The sequence below is a fragment of the Suricata suricatta genome, chromosome 10 (assembly GCF_006229205.1).
Source record: "Suricata suricatta isolate VVHF042 chromosome 10, meerkat_22Aug2017_6uvM2_HiC, whole genome shotgun sequence".
In the NCBI taxonomy this organism is placed as follows: Eukaryota; Metazoa; Chordata; class Mammalia; order Carnivora; family Herpestidae; genus Suricata; species Suricata suricatta.
Window position 1 is genome coordinate 31,239,552 of NC_043709.1, and position 19,432 is coordinate 31,258,983.

Below are 19,432 nucleotides of genomic sequence, written 5' to 3' on the forward strand. Positions count from 1 at the left end.
TAGTTATCCATATCATTTATTAATCTTTAGTATAAGAAAAAAGCTATCAAATTTATTAATAAATAGGGAAAATCACAAAGTGATAATTCAAATGTGGTCTCTTTAATGTGCTGACAAAGCTCTCTTCATTATATTATAGCCTCCAATAACAAGACAAAATGGAAACCAAAAGAGAATTAATAGCAACAACAAAATCACAGTCACCATTTATTAATATATTATAAAAGACCAAGAATGTAGTTTAATAATAAAAAGAGTCTAGCTTGAGGCTTACCTTAAAAACTGCATCAAACTTTTGTTATTTCTATAGAATATTTAAGAATACTTGTAAAAAATTAAAAAACAAATGTTGAGATGGCTCCCATTAAAAAGATAAACAAAAATAGTAAAATGAAAGAAAAAATTTATTTAAACTACTCAAGTAGCAAGAGGAATCTTATAATAAAGAAATATTTAGTAGTAGAAATCTAAGACTTTACATTTCTTCTTAGGGATGAACCAAGAACCTATCCCATAAATGGTGGGCAGGAAGAGTTCATGTATTTTAAAGAATTGAAAATATCCTCTCTGTTTGAAAAGTAGCCGTTTGAATATGAGCTATAAAATCTGTGTGTTAGGCATGTATGGGTGGCTCAATCGGTTAGGCATCTGACCTCCGGTTAGTTAGGTCATGATCTCACCATTCATGAGTCTGAGCCCCATGTCAGGATATCTGCTGACAGACAGCAGCCTGGATCCTGCTTTGGATTCTGTGTCTCCTTCTTCCTCAGCCCTCTCGTGCTCATGCTCTGTCTCTCTTTGTCTCTCAAAAATGAATAAATGTTAAAAAAAATTTTAATATATATTAAAAAAGTAAAATCTGTATGTTAAACATGATTTTTAACACTGTATTGCTTTCAAGCTACAATGAGAAACATTTTTAAAATATAGATGTAGATACAAATTTATGTAACTGTTTCTCTCTCCCATCCCATATCAGACATGGCTGTGTCCACGTCTGTTACCCTCTAGTTTATGCTGTGAGACAAGGCTGTGACTTTTATCTTTGTCTTCTAACATCTAAGAGAAGATGTCTTGGTGCAAAATAGATTTCAATAACTGATGGTATCATGAATGAATATCATTTTGTTCCTTCTTAACTAATTTTATGACGGCATATATATTCATTCTTTAGCAATATTTCTTCAACTGATTCTAAGTTTAGAGGGTTATTTCCCCACCAAAACTATATAATTGATTTTACTTTTTTCAATGTTTGGTCTGTTTTAAAATCTCTTTCTTTATTTGCAATTATTTTGTTGTAGGATTAAAGTGAAGTTCACATTTCTTTTCCATAAGTGATAGTGTGACAGATGATGTTATATTTCCAAAATCATGTTTGTAACTCTTTCCTCTTAAAAAGTAAGATAAAAGATAGAGGAAATGACATAAGGGGAAATGCTAAAGCAACAGTCTTCTTAATCACATGGGCATCATTGTCCCTTTTCTTGCTTTTGACTTTCTCTGCTTCCTTAGATGTGCAGTTTATAACTTCCTGTTCACTTTAAGTTTTAGCATTAATAATTTTTAATTAATAGGAAAAAAAATCCCTGAAATTCTTAAGAGGATAAAAATAGAAGAACCAAAAGGTGCCTGGAGGGCTCAGTAGGTTAGGCCTCCAACTTTGGTGCAGGTTACAATCTCACAGTTGGAGAGTTCAAGCCCTGCATCAGGCTCTTTGCTGTCAGGACAGAGACAGCTTTGCATCCTCTGTCCCCTCTCTCTCTGCCCCTCCCACACTTGTGCATGAGCAAGCTTTCTCTCTCAAATAAATAAATGAAAACTTAAAAAAATAGAATAGCTATCTTAAAGAATGGAATAGCACTCTGGTGACGGAACATTTACTTGAGGAAAGAGTTATGAGCATTTGTATCAGGTGGAATCATTTTAAGGAGCGCGCATTAGAATTCTGTGTTAACTCTCTTACAGATGAGGCCACTGAGGTCTCTGGGGAGTGATCACCTCCCCCTTCCGCCACTATGGGTGGGCAGGACAGGCTCAGGGCCCAGGCCTTACCGATTTCCCACGTCAGTTCCAGGTCCTCACCTGCCAAGTCTCTTCGAGTCTGGCAGGAATGGTAGAGCAGAGCTGGCCAGTGGCGGTCAAGCTGGAGCCTGCCTAAAGTCAGGTAGGCCGCGCCTTCTCCTTTTAGATTCCTTGTTCAGTCACCGCCTTGCCATTTTCCCAAACAGGTAGCAACAATGGGCCAGCGAGGCTGGGTTGCCCGGTGAGGGAACCAAATGTTGTGGAATCTGGTGTGGATCACCCAGCGGAAGAACCAAGCGGCACTGGGAGATCTTGGAAGGGAGGAGGTTTATTTTACACCAGTGGGCTGAGAGGAGATCATTCTCCAGAGGTCTGAGCACAGAGCATCAGCAGAGGGAGTAACTTACAGCCTGTTAATTCCGCATTCCTCATTATTGCCTGAGACAAGCAGTATGAGAAGAAAAACCCGGAAGAGGGAGCCTTTGATCAGGGAAAGGTATTTCCTTATCAGTCCTGTTAGCCATCTTATAACAACTTTTTCCCTATCAGGAGCAAGGTTTCTCAGTCTTAGTTTGGGAGGGCAGAGCCCTTGAAGACAGGTGGAGTTCCGAGCCATGTTGGAAAGCATGGACAGATGTTGCAACTGCCCCTATGGGCCTGGAGGGCAGAGCATGGAACCAAAAGACATTATTCTGGAGCCATAAAATCAAAGGATTTTAATCAAAAGCATCATAATGGACACTACAGGCATTAAGTAATATTTTGAAGTATCGTTATCTGATTAAGTAGATGAGTAAAGACTTATTTGCTTTAAGAAGGGTATATTGAATTGAGGGGAAATGTTCTTTTCTGACTGTGCAATGTACATAGTCCCCAGATGGCTAAGTAAACAGACTGTCTTCATGGAAAAAGAAAAAAAAAAAAAAGATTTTTCATAGAAAGAAAAAAAACAACAAAAACCAAAACAAGATCAAATGGAATTTAATTTTCTAGGTTTTGGACTTGCATGGTATGTCAGATTTGTCCCCCCTTTCTTCCTTGTCAGGTAGTCAAAGATTTCCGTGACCTCTGTCTCTGATCTTGTCATTGAATTGATATAAGTCACATGTCTGTGCTTTATAGGCATACAATGGGGAAGGCCACTAATCACTAACACGATGGGTTTGGAAGGAAATGACATAAATCCATAAGATTATCTATCATATTTTACTGATCAAGCCTATCAAGACATCATATATAAATGATTATTAATATGCATGATTTTGCATATAAAGAAATAGAGTCTCAGAGCACCTGGGTGGCTCACTTGGTTAAGTGTCTGACTCTTGATTTCCATCCACTCAGGATATTATCTCATGGCTCATGAGATGGAGTCCTGCATAGGGCCCTGTGCTGAAAGTGCAGAGCCTGCTTGGGATTCTCTTTCTCCCTCTCTTCTCTGCCCCTTCCTCATTTGTGTGCACACATCACTCTCAAAATACATAAACACTAAAAAAAAAAAAGAAGTCTCTACAAGGTTATATACTTGAAAAAAAATCACCAAGCAAGTGGCAACTTAGTAAGTTCTGTCAAATAACTTCTTAACTCCATCGACTTGACTCATTATCTCCAAAGAGTGCACATAATAGCCTCTGAACCATGTTCATTACCATCACTGTATCTCCCCTCCACAGTACGGCCAAGGAGTTCTCTTCAAAACACATACCTAACTATATTATTTTGTGGCATAAAACCACTTAGTGGCTTACCAGTATTTTTAGGACCAAAACCAAAGCACTGCATGAACTTCCCTGACAACCTTCAATGCTTCCTGTTGTATAATTTACTTTTCCTTTCCCTGGTCTTATTTAGTTTCTTAAACATGTTATGCTTCTCATAACACAGAGTATTTACCTGTGAGATTCATACTGTCAGTCACCCTTTCCCCATTTTTCTTTGCTTAATTAATTTCTTCTGACCCTCAGACTTCATGTCAAGGGTTGCTTTCTTATGTGTGTAATCTCAACCTCTCCCTAGGCTAGGTCAGAGTCCATTATGTATCCACATAGATTTATTCCCTTTGTTTTCTTTGTTTTCTGTTTTTCCTGCCATTATGTCATTATTTGATGAATGTTTCATACACACACTAGCTAATACACTATGGGACTAAGAAGTTTGACTAATTGTATACTCCTAGTCTATAAGATGTTGCTCCACATAAATAGGCACTCAACAATCTGTTGTTGAATGAACAAGTGATTCCAGTATTCTGGAATACTACTCCAGAATAATAAAAAATGAGAGTAAGCTGTAATCTAAAAAACATAAAATATTTTATCAGTTCAGTATTAAAATTTGTAATAGATATCATATTCTTATTCTTATAGTCTTATTTTAATCTGTCATCATACATAACTATGATATAATCCTTAAGAACAAGAGTGCTTCCAAGTTACATAACAATGACTATATAATAGCATGATTTCTAGTGGATTTGAATGGAATTTCTTGGAAAACAGAATCTTTACATTACCTGAAGAATTTTAACCATTTATTAATGATTAATACTTTTGGTATTACTGAAAAGATTTGGAATTGAAATTACCTTCTTTTCTGGATAAAATCATAATACTTTCTTGAGATACAGCATAGAATGTTTATAAATGGTTTTGATGTTCAAAGTAGCTGCCTCAGTAGATTAGAAAAATAGATTAAGAAGGGTTTAAGTTTTGTTATCTTTTTCTCACTATAAACTATTTTGTATACTGCTTTTACTTATATTTCCAGTGCTTCATTAACATAGACACAATAAAGTCTTAGTTTTGCCTTTGATATCAGGGAAAACCTGCAGGACAAAGAAGAGTAAAACTCGGTTTAAAAAAGAATTTTTTTCCCCAAAAGGCCAGAACATTGCAACACCATTCACTTGTTTTGTAGCAAAACAGATTGTTTTGATATAAACTGAAATGTGTGTGAAAAATATATATAGTCCTTCCTGTTAAGATAAGAGCTGTGTAATTTTCAAATCTTGTAAGAAACTATGTCACCTGTTTGAGAAATGTGTCATTTTTATAATGAGTTTATGTCAGCACAAGTTGTCAGATGGTAGCCCTAGGGAGTGAAATTGTTTGTCCACCTACTTTGCATCCTATTTTTGATCTTTAAAAATAGACTGAAGTAATGTGTGTTATGATTTCCCAAATCAGCTATCTCTAACACCTTTCCTTATATGCACTTGTCAAAAATAGAAGGATACCAAGAAAAGAAAACTTTTCATCAGTAGCAGCATACTATACTGCCATACAAAGCCTATACAAATACTATGAGGCAAAATGGAAAAAAAAAAATCTGGACTTTTCACTCAAAGCCCTTATTTCCTAGATATTTACATTTTCTTCTGCTTTGACTAGAGATAACAGATGGCTGGGTGGTGATTTGGGATGCTAATTAGGCTGCTGTGGTTTTCAGCTAACCTTAGATAGACAGAGTCCTTTGGGTGCTGATTACCACTATGCCATTTAAAAATACTAACAGATAACCATTAAACACTCTTTCCTAATGAACTTTTTCATAAACAATAAAACTGTGATTAACTTTAGTAAATATATGTGTGTATATATATAACTATACCAGCAAGACAGTAATTAAATGCACTGTAGCATTGTAATAGTGATTTTTCAAATTTTAGCTGAGCTCTAGAACTAGTAGGCACACAACAAATAAAAACTAGTGTATTTTTACGTGACTTATTGAACCTTCTGTATTACAGTGACACACAAAAAAATCCAGGGGAAGTAGATTCTCCAGGGGCAGAGTTAAGAACTGGGAAAATTGAGTCTAACTCAGTCATCTTGGATAAAACACTGAAAACTAAACGGAAAGAACATGCACATTATCTCTGATAGGATATGTTAGGAAAGAACTATGATTAAATTTATGAATAGGTAATGATATACTATACAAAGGGAGATTTTCATCTAAATGATGTATGCATGTTTTTAAAATACCATAAGAACTGTAAATAATATCTACATCAATATTTATTATATTACATTTTAAGTTTATTAGTTGATTAAAAGATGCTCATTTTATATTTGGAAAACATACTTGGATAAGAAAATTGTTACATGTGGGGAGCCTGGGTGGCTCAGTTAAGTGTCTGGCTCTTGATTTTGGCTCACGTCCTGATTTCACGTTTGTGAGATCTAGCCCCGCGTCGTCGGGGTCTGCACGGACAGTGAGGAGCCTGCTTGGGATTCTCTCACTTCTCTCTCTGGCCCTACCCTGCTTTCAGTCTCTCTCTCTCTCTCTCTAATTCAAAAAAATTAGAAAAATTTTCAATATACATCAATATACATCAGCGGGATTTGGGTTAGGAAAAACCTTTCTCTGGTCTAAGTTGGCTATGAAAACATGTTACTTTTCAGTAGATTTGAACTGGATTTATTGAACTGGCTTTCCAATATATGAAAATTTCAGTGGTAAGAATATGCTTTAATTCCTGTCTCCCATCTATGTTAATATCCTCTCATTTCTAGGATTTATATATTTCTATATTAAACATTCTTTGAGCATAATCCACTGAAGGTCAAGCCCATGTAATCTAGTAGTTACTAAATAGTTTATATGTTAATAGTTTTGGAGCAAATTCATTAAAATCAGAAAATTAGAGATTCAGTTCCGCACTGGCACCAGTATTTTGTCTGCAGAGTCCAAAAGGGATATTGCTTCCTGATGTGCCATCTTTTATATATTAATATGCAAGTGTATATATATATATATATATATACATATATATATACATATATATGTGTATATATATATACATATATATATATACACACATATATATGTATATATATATGTCAGTGTAGTTCCTATTTTAAATTGGTTGATGCTAACACAGAATTTCATTATTTCAAGTAAAATTTTATATGTGCTGTTTCATTTTATTTTTTGGTGGACTATTATCTCTGTTCCAAGATGAATCATTTTGAGAAATTCTACCCCATTTTACAGATTCCTCAGATTTATCTGTGAGGTACATATTATCTTTACTTTTAAGATAATTAAAGCTCAGAGGAACTAAAGGACTTGTCTAGAGAAACAGTAAATCAGGGGCAGACCTACAATTGTAGCCCAGATATTTTTAGTTCTATTGCAACATACTTTCCCTTACCTACTATGTTTTTTATTTTACGTTGGTCATGTGTGTGTCTGCAGGTGTTTTCTTAAAGGTATTTCAAGGCCCCTTAACACATTTATCATAGTATTCTTATATCTTGTATCTCAATTGTGCAATACTCTTGGGCTTGAGGAAATTGCTCACCTCCTCTTTATAGAAGTTGCTTGTGGGGCACCTGAGTGACTTAGTCATTTAAGTGTCCGACTTCAGCTCAGGTCATAATCTCATAGTTCATGGATTTGAGCCCCGCATTGGACTCTGTGCTGACAGCTGGGAGCCTGCAGCCTGCTTTGGATTCTCTGTCTCCTTCTCTCTTTCTGCTCCTCCCCTGCTCATTCTCCAGCTCTTTCTCAAAAATTAATAAACATAAAAAATTTTTTTAAAAAGAAGCTGCTTGTTTAGTCTCTCTGCTCCATTCACTCTTCTTGACATTTTTCAGCTATTTTAAAATTTTGATCAAAACAAAACTCATAAGAAATTTACTAAATTCTCTTTAAAATAGGAACATAAAAAATGAGCAGAGACTGATGTTTTATCCAGTCCAGGATTCTGAATTTGAAATAACAGCAGGAAACAACCAATTGAAGAATATGGTATTTTGTGTGAAAATCTCGAAAGTCCATTACCTTCAACTTTTCTATGAATGTAGCATAATATGAATGTACCACTTCTCTGTTGATTTGTGTTTTTATTGCGTTTACATTAAGAGTATGTAAAATGCTTATAAATAAAAGACTGCTAACTTTGTGCTGCTTCTAGTCACACTACGGTCCTTTTAACAAATCACTCAGCCAGTTAGGACCTCAGGTTTGGTGAACTAGTAGACTCAAGTCCCTAACTTTCTTTTAACTTTTAAATCGAGGTCAAGTGTGAGGAGAGGAAGACCTATTTCTGTAATGCAATGATTTAGAAAAACTAATGGGGAGCATAGTGGATATCATACCAAGAATACCAATTAGTCGATTGCTGGCCCTATTCAGATATTAGGATTCAAAATAATGGCAGTGGCAATGTGATAGAAAAAGAATAATCATACCCAGGGTCACTTTTTGTCTCATTAATGTTTGGTTAACTTCCTCTGTTTCTTTTCTGTTTTCTGAAGGAAACATATTATTCTAGTTTCTTCCCTCACATTATCAAAAAATAACCTCTAGACATGAAGGAAAAAAAGACATAGGCTGATTCCCAATTATTTTATCTTTTATTTTTTTTATTTTGACAATTCATTACATTACACTAAAATTACAATCATAGTACAGAGAACTCAGATTTCTCAAATGTTTACTTTTTATCATATTTACATAATTTTACCTCTCACACACACACACACAAACTCTCACTCATGCACCCACATACAAATCACATATATTGTGTTTTTTTTCTGAACTTTTTTAGAAGATGTTGGAGATATGATGTCCCTGTACCCATAAGTACCTGAGTGTATATTTCCTAAAAACTAGACTTAATCCTACAAAACCATTGGACAATTTTCAACTATGTCACTTGTTTCAATGTATCCAATCTAATCCTCAGCAACTCAGTTGTCATTCTCTGGCATAAGGTCTGTTTTTCCTCATTTTCACTCTGCTTACCCATTTATTCATCTGTCTCATGAATTTAGATTTCCACGTACAAGTCTCTAGCCAATTTCCAGTGATTCCTGGCCCTAAATAGGAACATGACCACATCTAACACATACCACAAAAAACCTATCTTGACAAGTTGAGGTTCTGAGTTCTCCATCCAAGACTGTGAAATGGAGTCAATAGTCATCTGGCCAGAAATGAGGTTTCAGCCTTCATGGGGCTGGTCTATTTTAGGGAGGAATACATTTTTCACACCAATGTCCATGAAGATGAACTGTGCTAAAGCCTATGCCCTTGAGCCTAGAAAATGGAAGTAATGAAGGTGATTTACTCCATGTACGTCTAACTTCTACATGGAAAAGGGTTTCCTGTGGAAGAGAGTATGGTCAATGTAATGTACTTTTTCTCTCCCACACCCCATCCCCAGGAAGGTTTCCATAACAAAACGAAATAAAATCCTTCAAAGGCAGACAATAATCTCTTTTAAAGGAAGCTCCTTTAAAGTGCAAGTACAAAATAGAACTATTTACATATTTATATAGTACATATTCTAAATAGTTTGTTACATGACTAATTATACTTTAAACATGAACCTTATGTAAATGCATTCTTCAGCAGCAAAATATATATTTAAATGTGATGTAACAACTCACATATTTATACAGGATATATTCTAAACACTATGCAACTTGAAAAATTGTACTTAGAAGCATGTACTTTACATAAATGTTTTTCACTGGCAAAACATATCTTTACTATATAAAAAGGAGTATAATGCCCTTTCTCATGAAATTATACGTGTGTTTTTTTTGTTCTTAAGGTAGGAAAAGAGCACCTATGGGAAATGGTTATGTCAGAAATCAGTTAACATATAATGTCTATTGTGCTTTGTGTCTTATCTATTAGATTCTAATATCTGACTTATTTCAATGTCATAGAAACTGGTCTTTTACTCCTGACTTGTCATTTCCCTAAATCATTGCCACTAACTGGTGGTTACATTTTGTTGCAAGAAATAAAGATGGTTAAGTGTTATCCTGCTTTAGATGTTCCTACTATTTGAGATTACGAAGCTGTAATTCACTAATTTATGATTAAGTTGTATAACAAAGTCAATAAGGAACAATATCTCTTTTCTTACCTATTTTGCAGATAGAGAAATAAAATACTTAATATAATTTCATTTTAAGAATACCTCATGTAGGGGTGCCTCAGTGGCTCAGTTGTTAAGCATCTGACTTCGACTCAGGCCATAATCTCACAGTCTGTGTGTTCAAGCCCCACATCAGCCTCTGCACTGACAGCACAGAGCCAGCTTAGAATTCTCCCTCCCTCCCTCTCTCTCTGCCCTTCCCACAGTCTTCTCTCAAAATAAACTAAAAAAAAAATACCTAATGTATGTGGTATTAAAATTATTCAATATCTTTGGGTACCTGTGTGGCTCAGTGAGATGACTGACTCTTGATTTTGGCTCAGGTCATATTCCCAGTGTCATGGGATCAAGCTGTGCACCCCTCTGCACTGAGTGTGGTGCCTCCTTAGGATTGTCTCTCTCTCTCTTTCTCTCTCTCTCTCTTCCTTCCTCTTCTCCTCTCCCCTACTTGTTCTCTCTCTCTCTAAAATAAAAAAAAATAAATTAAAATTTAAAAATTAAAAAAATAATTCAGTGCCTTGACTGCTGGTGGATTCAGGAACCCTGCACATGTGGTAAAATTGTGTAGAGCTTAAAAAGACACACATACACACACCAAAATGACTACAAGTAAAATATAATAAATCTAAATAAGATAGAGTATTGTATCAATAGCAGTATCTTGGTTTTGGTATTACACTATTGTATTGCAAAATGATACCTTTGGGGGAACCTGAGCTAAGTAGACAAGGAATATCTCCATATTATTTCTTACTGCCTATGAATCTAAAATTACTATGACAAAATTTTAAATTAAAAAATTATACTCACACAATTTTGTTCTTGTTGAATATTAGTAAGAAAATTTTTTGATATTACACATTTATTTATTTTGCATTGATTTGAAGTTTATCTCAAGGAATGTAATTAATTATATTAAGTTTGGAATAAGACTCGAGGCAAATGGATATCATAAAACATGTATATTGACTATCTGATTTTTAAAAATAAAGTAGGACTATTATTTATTATATTTTTGGATAAAAATTAAAAATGTTCATTTGCCTGTAGCGGTCAAGGAATTCATTATGTTGCTAACTGGGCTTGTTTTGTGGGAAGAAAGGCAGACATCTTCTTTTGTGTGTTTTAGTCTCATTTCACCTGGTTTCTTTTCCTTTACTTTCCAACTTTTACATCACCATTCCAATCCATTCTCCACAGCACAGCTAGAACAGAGTTTTTTAAAAATGCAAATGCTTCTACGCCTATTCATGCCGAAGTCATCAGTAAGTCTTGTGGCAAAAATCAGATTTACCATGAAGTTAAAGAAGTTTAATCTTCAGGGTCCTTCTCATGCACAGACTCTGCCCAAGGCCCTGTACTTATTTTAGAGTGTGTAATTTTCTGTTCTTTTCTTAAACAGGACAAAATATGATTCTATTTCAAGAACTATGAAGTTGGAAGCCAATGCTACCTGTCATTTTAAGTTTGGGGCTATTTCTTTCATCTTTTAAATTGCTTATCTATTCTAATTTTTAAATATGTATTTATTTTTGAGAGAGAAAGAGAGAGAGAGACAGAAAGACAGAGTGTGAGTAGGGGAGGGGCAAAGGGAGAGAGAGAGACCCAGAATCTGAAGCAGGCTCCTGGCTCTGAGCTGTCAGCACAAAGCCCAACACAGGGCTCAAACCCACAGACTGTGAGATCATAACCTGAGCCAAAGTTGGACACTTAACTGACTAAGCCACCCAGGTGCCTCACATCTTTTTATTTCTTTCTATTGCTACTGGTACCTACCCTCCAAGCCGCTCATCCTCTTTTTGCCTGGATTGCACTAATGACCAAATGATCTTGTCTTCCTATGCCAAATAGGTCAAGCCTCCTTCAATGTTCTAGTTCTAAAACGTTAGTCATATTTGCACCCACAGCTATTTCCTATTCCCTTCTTACCTGACATAATGAACTGGATTGCCCCCTTCCAGCTCTCCTTCAATCAACTTGTTCTTTACTTACCCACAGGTTCAAATTTTCCTTCCATTTTAACTGTTCTACATATGTATGTAAATTTACTCAGGTTTGTCTCTGCTCAAACACTGCAGCAACAACACAACTGTGAAGGACACACAAATAGGCCGTGGGATCCCTATTCCTACCCAGTGGCTGCTTTTTATGTTATGAACTTTTCCCAAGTAGGCTTTGCACAACTTATGTTTCTCAGTTTTCCCTTCTCCCATTAATTGTCTGAAACTTACTCCCAAGATTATTAATAAGCTTTTTGCTAAATCCACTGTTGTTTTTTGCTTGTTTTTTAATTAATTCTAGTTTATGGTTGGCCTGTGGCATTATGGCATGGTTGCTTCTTCCTTGAAAGATACTTCCTGAGGCTCCACAGTATTTACCAGAATCCAGCTGTCCTCCTCCTGGCCTGGGTGTTCCATTGAGTTCCTATTCCATTGTTTATCCCTGAAATGTTCCCATACTAGACTACTTTTTAAAATTTTTATTTTTAAAATTTTTAAAAAATGTTTATTTTTGAGAGAGAGAGACAGAGTGAGTGGGAGAGGGCAGAGAGAGAGGGAGACACAGAATCCAAAGAAGGTTCCAGGCTCTCAGCACATAGCCCTATGCAGGGCTTGAATCCATGAACTGTGATATCATGAACTGAGCCAAAGTTGGACGCTTAACCAACTGAGCCACGCAGGCATTCCTAAAACTTTTATTTTTTAGAGCTTTGTCGATTTAGTTCAACATTGAGAGAGTACAGAGATTTCTTGTATAAACTCTTCCCCTACACAGGTACAGCCTCCTTTATGTTAAATTAATTTTTAATGTTTATTTATTTTTGAGAGAGGGAGAGAGAGACAGAGTGTGAGCAGGGGAGAGGCAGAGAGAGGGAGACACAGAATCTGAAGCAGGCTTCAGACTCTGAACTGTCAGCGAAAAGCTGGTCACAAGGCTCAACCTCACCAACCAAGATCATAACCTGGACTGTGAGATCATAACCTGAACCAGAGTCGGAAGCTTAACCCACTGAGCCACACAGGCACCACGGACATAGCCTCCCTTATCATCAACATCCACCACCCAAGTAGTACATTTATTACAACTAATGAAACTGTATCTGTTAGCCATCACATCATTATCACCCAATGTCTCTAAATTACATTAGAGTTCACTCTTGATCTCATATACATTCTGTTTGTACAAATTTATAATGACCTGTCATTGTAGCATCATAGTGAATATTCTCCTGCCCTAAAATTACTCCATGCTTTGCCTGTTCGTCTTTCCCGCCTCTCTAACCCCTGAAAATCACTGATCTTTCTTCCCTGTTCCATATTTTTGTTTTTCCTAGAATGTCACAGGGCTGGAATCATATACTATGTACCTTTCCAGACTGGCTTTCTTAGTAACATGCACTTACGTTTTTCCATCTTTTCAGCACATGACATCTCATTTCTTTTCAGCACTCAAAAATGTTTCATTGTCTGGATATATCAGTTTCTTTATCCATTACCTTCTGAAGGACATCTTTGTTGCTTATAATTTTTGGAGATTGTGAGTAAAGATGTTATAAACATCTGTATTTTGGTCTTTGTGTGGACATGTCTTCAACTTCTTTGAGTAAATACTGAGGAGCATGATTGCTGGATCATATGGTAAGAGTACATTTAATTGTATAAGAAACCTCCAGACTGTCTTTTAGTATCACTATACTATTTTGCATTCTCACCAGCAGTGGATGAGTTCTTCTTGATCAGTGTCCTTATCAGTATTTGATGTTCTAGTGTTCTGAATTTTGGCCATTCTAATAGGCGAGTAGTCTTATTGTGTTGTTTTAATTAGCACTTCTCTGATGACATATGACGGGGAGCATGTCTTTGGATGTGTATTTGCCTTCCCTGTGTCTTCTTGGTGAAGTGTCTGTTAAGGTCTTTGGTCTGTCTGTGTTTTTAGTGGGTTGTTTGTGTTCTTCTGGAGGAGTTTTAAGAGTTTTTTTGTTTAGTTTGGAAGACATATCTCTTGTAAGTTTCTTCTTCCAGTTGTGACTTGTCTTATTCTCTTGACATCGTCTTTTACAGAATAGAGGATTTCAATTTAATGAAGACAAAGTACCAATTATTTCTTTCATGGATGGTGTGGGTGTTGTACCAAAAAAATCATCATCATACTCAAAGTCATCTAGCTAAGTCATCTATGCTATCTTCTAGTTTTATAGTTTTGCATTTTACATCAGATCATTGATGCATTGGATTTTATTTTTTATGGATGTCCACTTGTTCTATTACCGTTTGTTGAAAAGATGATCTTTGCTCCATTGTGTTTATTGCCTTTGCTCCTTGGTCAAAAAGCAGCTGACTGTATTTGTTACAGTCTGTATCTGCGTCTCTATTGTATCGCATTGATCTATTTGTTTATTCTTTCATCAATCTGAGCAAAAGTGATATGCTCATTAACCTTGATCAAATATTCATACAGATAAATTGCTAAGTATAATCCATGATCATTGTTATTTGGGAAAAATACACTACTCCACCCAGTGAGTATATGGCAACTAGACCTGGTATGGAAAGGGTTTCTTTGAGGACACATATTTGAGCTGAAATCAGAAGCAGAAGGAGAAGCAGGTATTACCTTACAAAAATGAAGATAAATAATGGCAGTGGGATAAAGGTCCTGAGGCAGTGTACGGGGCTTTTCAAATCTTTGCCATCTATCATAAGTTGTGGAGGCTTTTGTAAAAGCACTTTAATTTACTTTTGGAGCATTATGTCTCCTCCACTGAATGTACTGGTTGTGTCCTTGATCAGGTCCTTCTGCCTTCCCCTTGCCAGGGAATGTGTATGTAATCCAAGTGAAGACAGTCATATGTTTTCTCCTTGCAACAGGACTTTGGAACAGGATTTGTTTTTGAATAAAAATAAAATTGGAGCTCATTCATTTTTGTATGGGCACATTAAATACTTCTTTCTAGGCTCCAGAAAATCTTTTTCTATTTCCTTTTTTTTTTTTTTTTTTGGTGCCTATTTCCCTGGTTTCTTGTCAGTTCTGTGATGTCTCCCATATAATTCTTGATAATTTACCTTTATGCTGAAGTTAGTTCAATTCAGTTTTAATTTTTCACATTGAGAGAACGTAGGGATATTTTTGAAAAAGAACATGGAATTTCTGAATAAAAAATTGGTCATTGTGGGTGAATCAAAAGAAGGAAAGAATGAACCAAATATAATTAAGGCAGAGAAAGAGATGGATAATACCCATTTTGATTCTGGTTTAAGGATTAGGTCTTTTTGTTAAGATCATAAGAGAACCATTATTATAAAATGTTTAAGCGGCAGAGTTACATGATCTGATTCATGCTTTGAGTACATATTTCAGGATTGTTAGGAAAATATAATGTGAGCAGAAAGATGAAATGCAATATCATTTAGGAAATTATTACATTAGGGAAACAAAATTTGAGAAGGAGAAAGCAGAAATTTCACAAGTTTTTAGGTGGCAAAACTGACAGATGGGTCTCATGGTAGCAGAAAGGAATGGTGAGTATATAGGATGATCCTTGGGTTTCTTGAAATACCAGATATGGCTTTCAGGATGAGTTTCTTAAGTCTCTTATTTATAGAAGTAGATAATTTAAAATCCCATTTATAATGAAATAAGGAATAATTGAAAATTAGATTTAGGCATATTTTGGGTTAGACATTGAATTTACTAAATTATTGGCAATTTTGAGCTATGCAAGTAAAGATGTCCAGTAGACATTGACTATTTATGTCTGAGGCCTGGGAAATAATTTTGGGGGTCACCTCCAGCCCAGGCTTTTCCGAGCTCCAGATACATATAGCCAACTTCCTATTTGGCATCTGCCTTTGGAGGCTTCCAATGCACCTCACACTCCATATGGGCAAAACCTGAAGTCTGCAGTACTCTCTTCAAAAATCACACTCTCTTCCTCTTCCACTATTGCTCATCTCAGTGAAGATCACTATTCACCTAGTTGCCACAGCCAGGGATGATAATTATTTGTTCTTTCTTTTACAGTTCCCATTTCAAAAACAAACAACAAAGTCTCTTTATGTCGAAAATTGTTCTCAAACTAAGTTTGATTTTATTATATCCTTATGCCATACCATAATTCTTTGCTTTTATTATGCAATTGTGAACATTAAACTTTGCATTTTATCTAGAAGTTGAATATGTTCCAAAGAGTGATGTGTGTGATCCTTTTAATGTCAGACGTTACTCTCTCTAGTTTTACTATTGTTATTAGGTTGCTATATTTAAATTTAATGAAGCATTTATTCTCAATCAAGAAGACCAATGAGATGATACAATTCTATAAGTCAGTGGTATGAAATCAGAGTAATAAACTTTATTTGGTGTGAGATGAGAAATGATTGAATATGCCTTCTACTCATTAAGATTCTTTTATTCTTCTTGTATGATATTTATAAGTGAAGTAAATAATAAAAGGTGTTAGATTTTCTTTTTCCAAACCTTTGCTGTGAACTTAAATCATAAAGTATAAAGGCAAAACTTCCTGGAGAAGGACAACCTGTTCCATTTTATGATCCTAGGATGCAACAATATAAAACAGAATTCACTTCTGCTAGCCCATGGTAAAGTCAATCTCCATTACAAACCCACTCATGTAAGTCTTTTTAAAGAATAAGATAAAAGGGAAAATAACACAAATTAGTGTATGTTGCTTAATAAATATTAAGTTTTGAAATAGTTATTTCAAATGCCAACATGGAAAATTCAGAAATTTTGTACCCAAGTAAAGGAAATTAGTGTATGGATTTATAATATGTGTTTAAAATTTATATAATATACATATAATATGTGTAAAAATAGAAAATAAAAATTTCTTCCATTGTTCCTAAATTAATTAGAAATATAAGAACAAAGAAACAAAAATAATTCCTTTCTTCTGCAACTGTTTTTTAATTTTCTCTAAATAAGCAAAAACTATCCACATTTTGAAAGTTATTCATCCACTGAACTAATTGTTTTTAGTATTATTTGGCCTTGCATATTGCATCCTTTCAGTGCTTTTCACATGTGAAGTATTTCTTAGATTTGATCCATGGACCACCGCACTTACCAAATAAAAAGATTTCTGACCACTGCCCCAAATGTATTATAGCAGAAAAATGGGTATTGGGTCTAAGAATGAATTTAAATTCTACTCGCAGTGATACATTAAATTTTAGAACTAGTGCTATTGAAAACTCTCCCAGAGGTGATTTTACTTTGGCCATACAGAAGGTAATACAGAGAGTAAGCATCAAGCAACAAAGAAGGTATCAAGGTTACATTGCTAAGAAATAAAACTGATAACATTTTTGGACTTGAAATCCAGTGGCCTAAAAATGAATGCATATTTCATGGTGAATATAATCTTTCCAAAGCAAGGAAGAAAACCTAATAGAACAAATGTTTGTCAACTTTAGGATTTTTGTCCTTTTTTCTTGCCTCTCTAACATGTAACCTAACATTTTCATAGACAGCAACAGATGTTTTAAATTATTGATTAGCATAAAATTCCATATAAATTTAGGTCTTTATTCTTTTCTACATTCTCTGTACATTTAATTTTTTTAATGATTTTTATTTATTTTTGAGAGACAGAGGGAATGTGAGCAGGAGAGGGTCAGAGAGAGGGAGACACAGAGAATCTGAAGACAGGCTCCAGGCTCTGAGCTAGCTGTCAGCACAGAGCCCAATGCGGGCCTTGAACCCACGAACTGCGAGATCATGACCTGAGCCAAAGTCAGACGCTTAACTGACTGAGCCACCCAGGCTTCCCCAGGGCCCATTTAAATAGATAAATTTAGAAGGGTGAATTCAATTTTTTAACATACTGTAGTATATTGATTTTGACCAACCAAATATTTTATATAAGAGACTAAGCTATATATAATACAGCATTTTTGTACCTTCAAATATAGGTAAATCCTCTAATATATATCTTATATCATTAGGATTAAAAGAAAAGTTAAGAAATAGATGCTTATGAAGAGAATTTGGTTAGCCTCACTTACTCTTTCTGACAAGAGTTTATTACCTTTCTGTAGAAAGTATTGAACTGTTTAGTGATTCCTCACATCCCTCCCCCACTTTTGGTAATTAAACTACTTTAAGAAAATGATATTTAAGTGTCTCCTTATTAGTACATGCCTATTGCTCATATTTGAGATAGACCAAATCCAGCACACTGTGGCCAGAGGGCCAAATCCAGCTTGCTGCCTGTTTCTGCAATTCCAGTTTTAGTGGAAAACAGCCAAGCACATTTGTTTATGTACTGTCTCTGACTGATTTCACGATATGGCCGCAGGATTTGGTATTTGTCACAGAGACAGTATGGCCTACAAACTTAAGATTTTTACTATGTGAGTCTTTACAGAAAACTTTTTCCAATTTCTCTGTGGAATACACCTAGCATACTAGACAACTAGAGTGAATCAGTTTTTATTTCTTCCTATTATGGCAAATTTATATTCAGTAATAACTGTGAAATGAACTGAAAACAATGGTTAGAAGAAAATACAGGCAGTGAAAATTTTCCTTTGTTCTACTGTATTTTTATATTCATGCCATTGAAAAATAACAAAGTAAAACAATGTTAAAGTAATGGAAGTATATAATACAAAAACAGAGACAAAGGTACTGTTTTACTTCTTTTTTTACATTCAATTCCTTTATTTTTAATTGGGAAAGCATGTACGTACAATTGGTCCATCACAGTCATCAATAATAACCTCAGAGTAATTTCTAAGTGAGTTTTAATGAAACTATCTGGAATGTCTATAAAATATATATTTTATACAAATAGTAAATTGCACCATTGATGCAACGTTTCTTTCCTTAGTTTTAACAAACACACCAAAAGGGTAGAGAAGAAAAATTTAAATTTTAAAGAAATTGCTGAAATATCTTTAGCAAAGCAAAACATTGCACTCATAGTTTCCACGCCCTGCTTTAAATTTTAAACACAAGTAAAAACTCCAAGCGGAATTAGAATAAAAATGAACACAATTGTTTCTTTGTCTTTACAATCACTGAATGATCATTGTTTATTTATAACCTATTATGTAAACAGTGATATGAAGTACACAGGAGCTGGAGACATAAATGGGGCCAGGAGTAGTACTGAATGATTTTTGAACTGCTGTAAATTTTTAAAATTTTATTTTTGAGAGAGAGAGAGAGGCAGACTCTAAGTGGGGCAGGGCAGAGGCAGAAGGAGAGATGAAATCCCAAGCAGGTTCCAGGCTCTGAGCTGTTAGCACAGAGCCTGATGTGGGGCTTGAACCCATGAACTGTGACATCATGACCTGAGCCGAAGTCAGACTCTTAACTGACGGAGCCACCCAGGTGCCACCTGTAAATTTATTCTTGAATGAGCATGGGTGTTCTTCCATCTAGAATACAAAGTTTATTAAGGTGCAAGTAATATACTTACATGCTAGTTTCAAGGTTACTATATTTTGAAACTTGACAGTAAACTTAACAATTAAA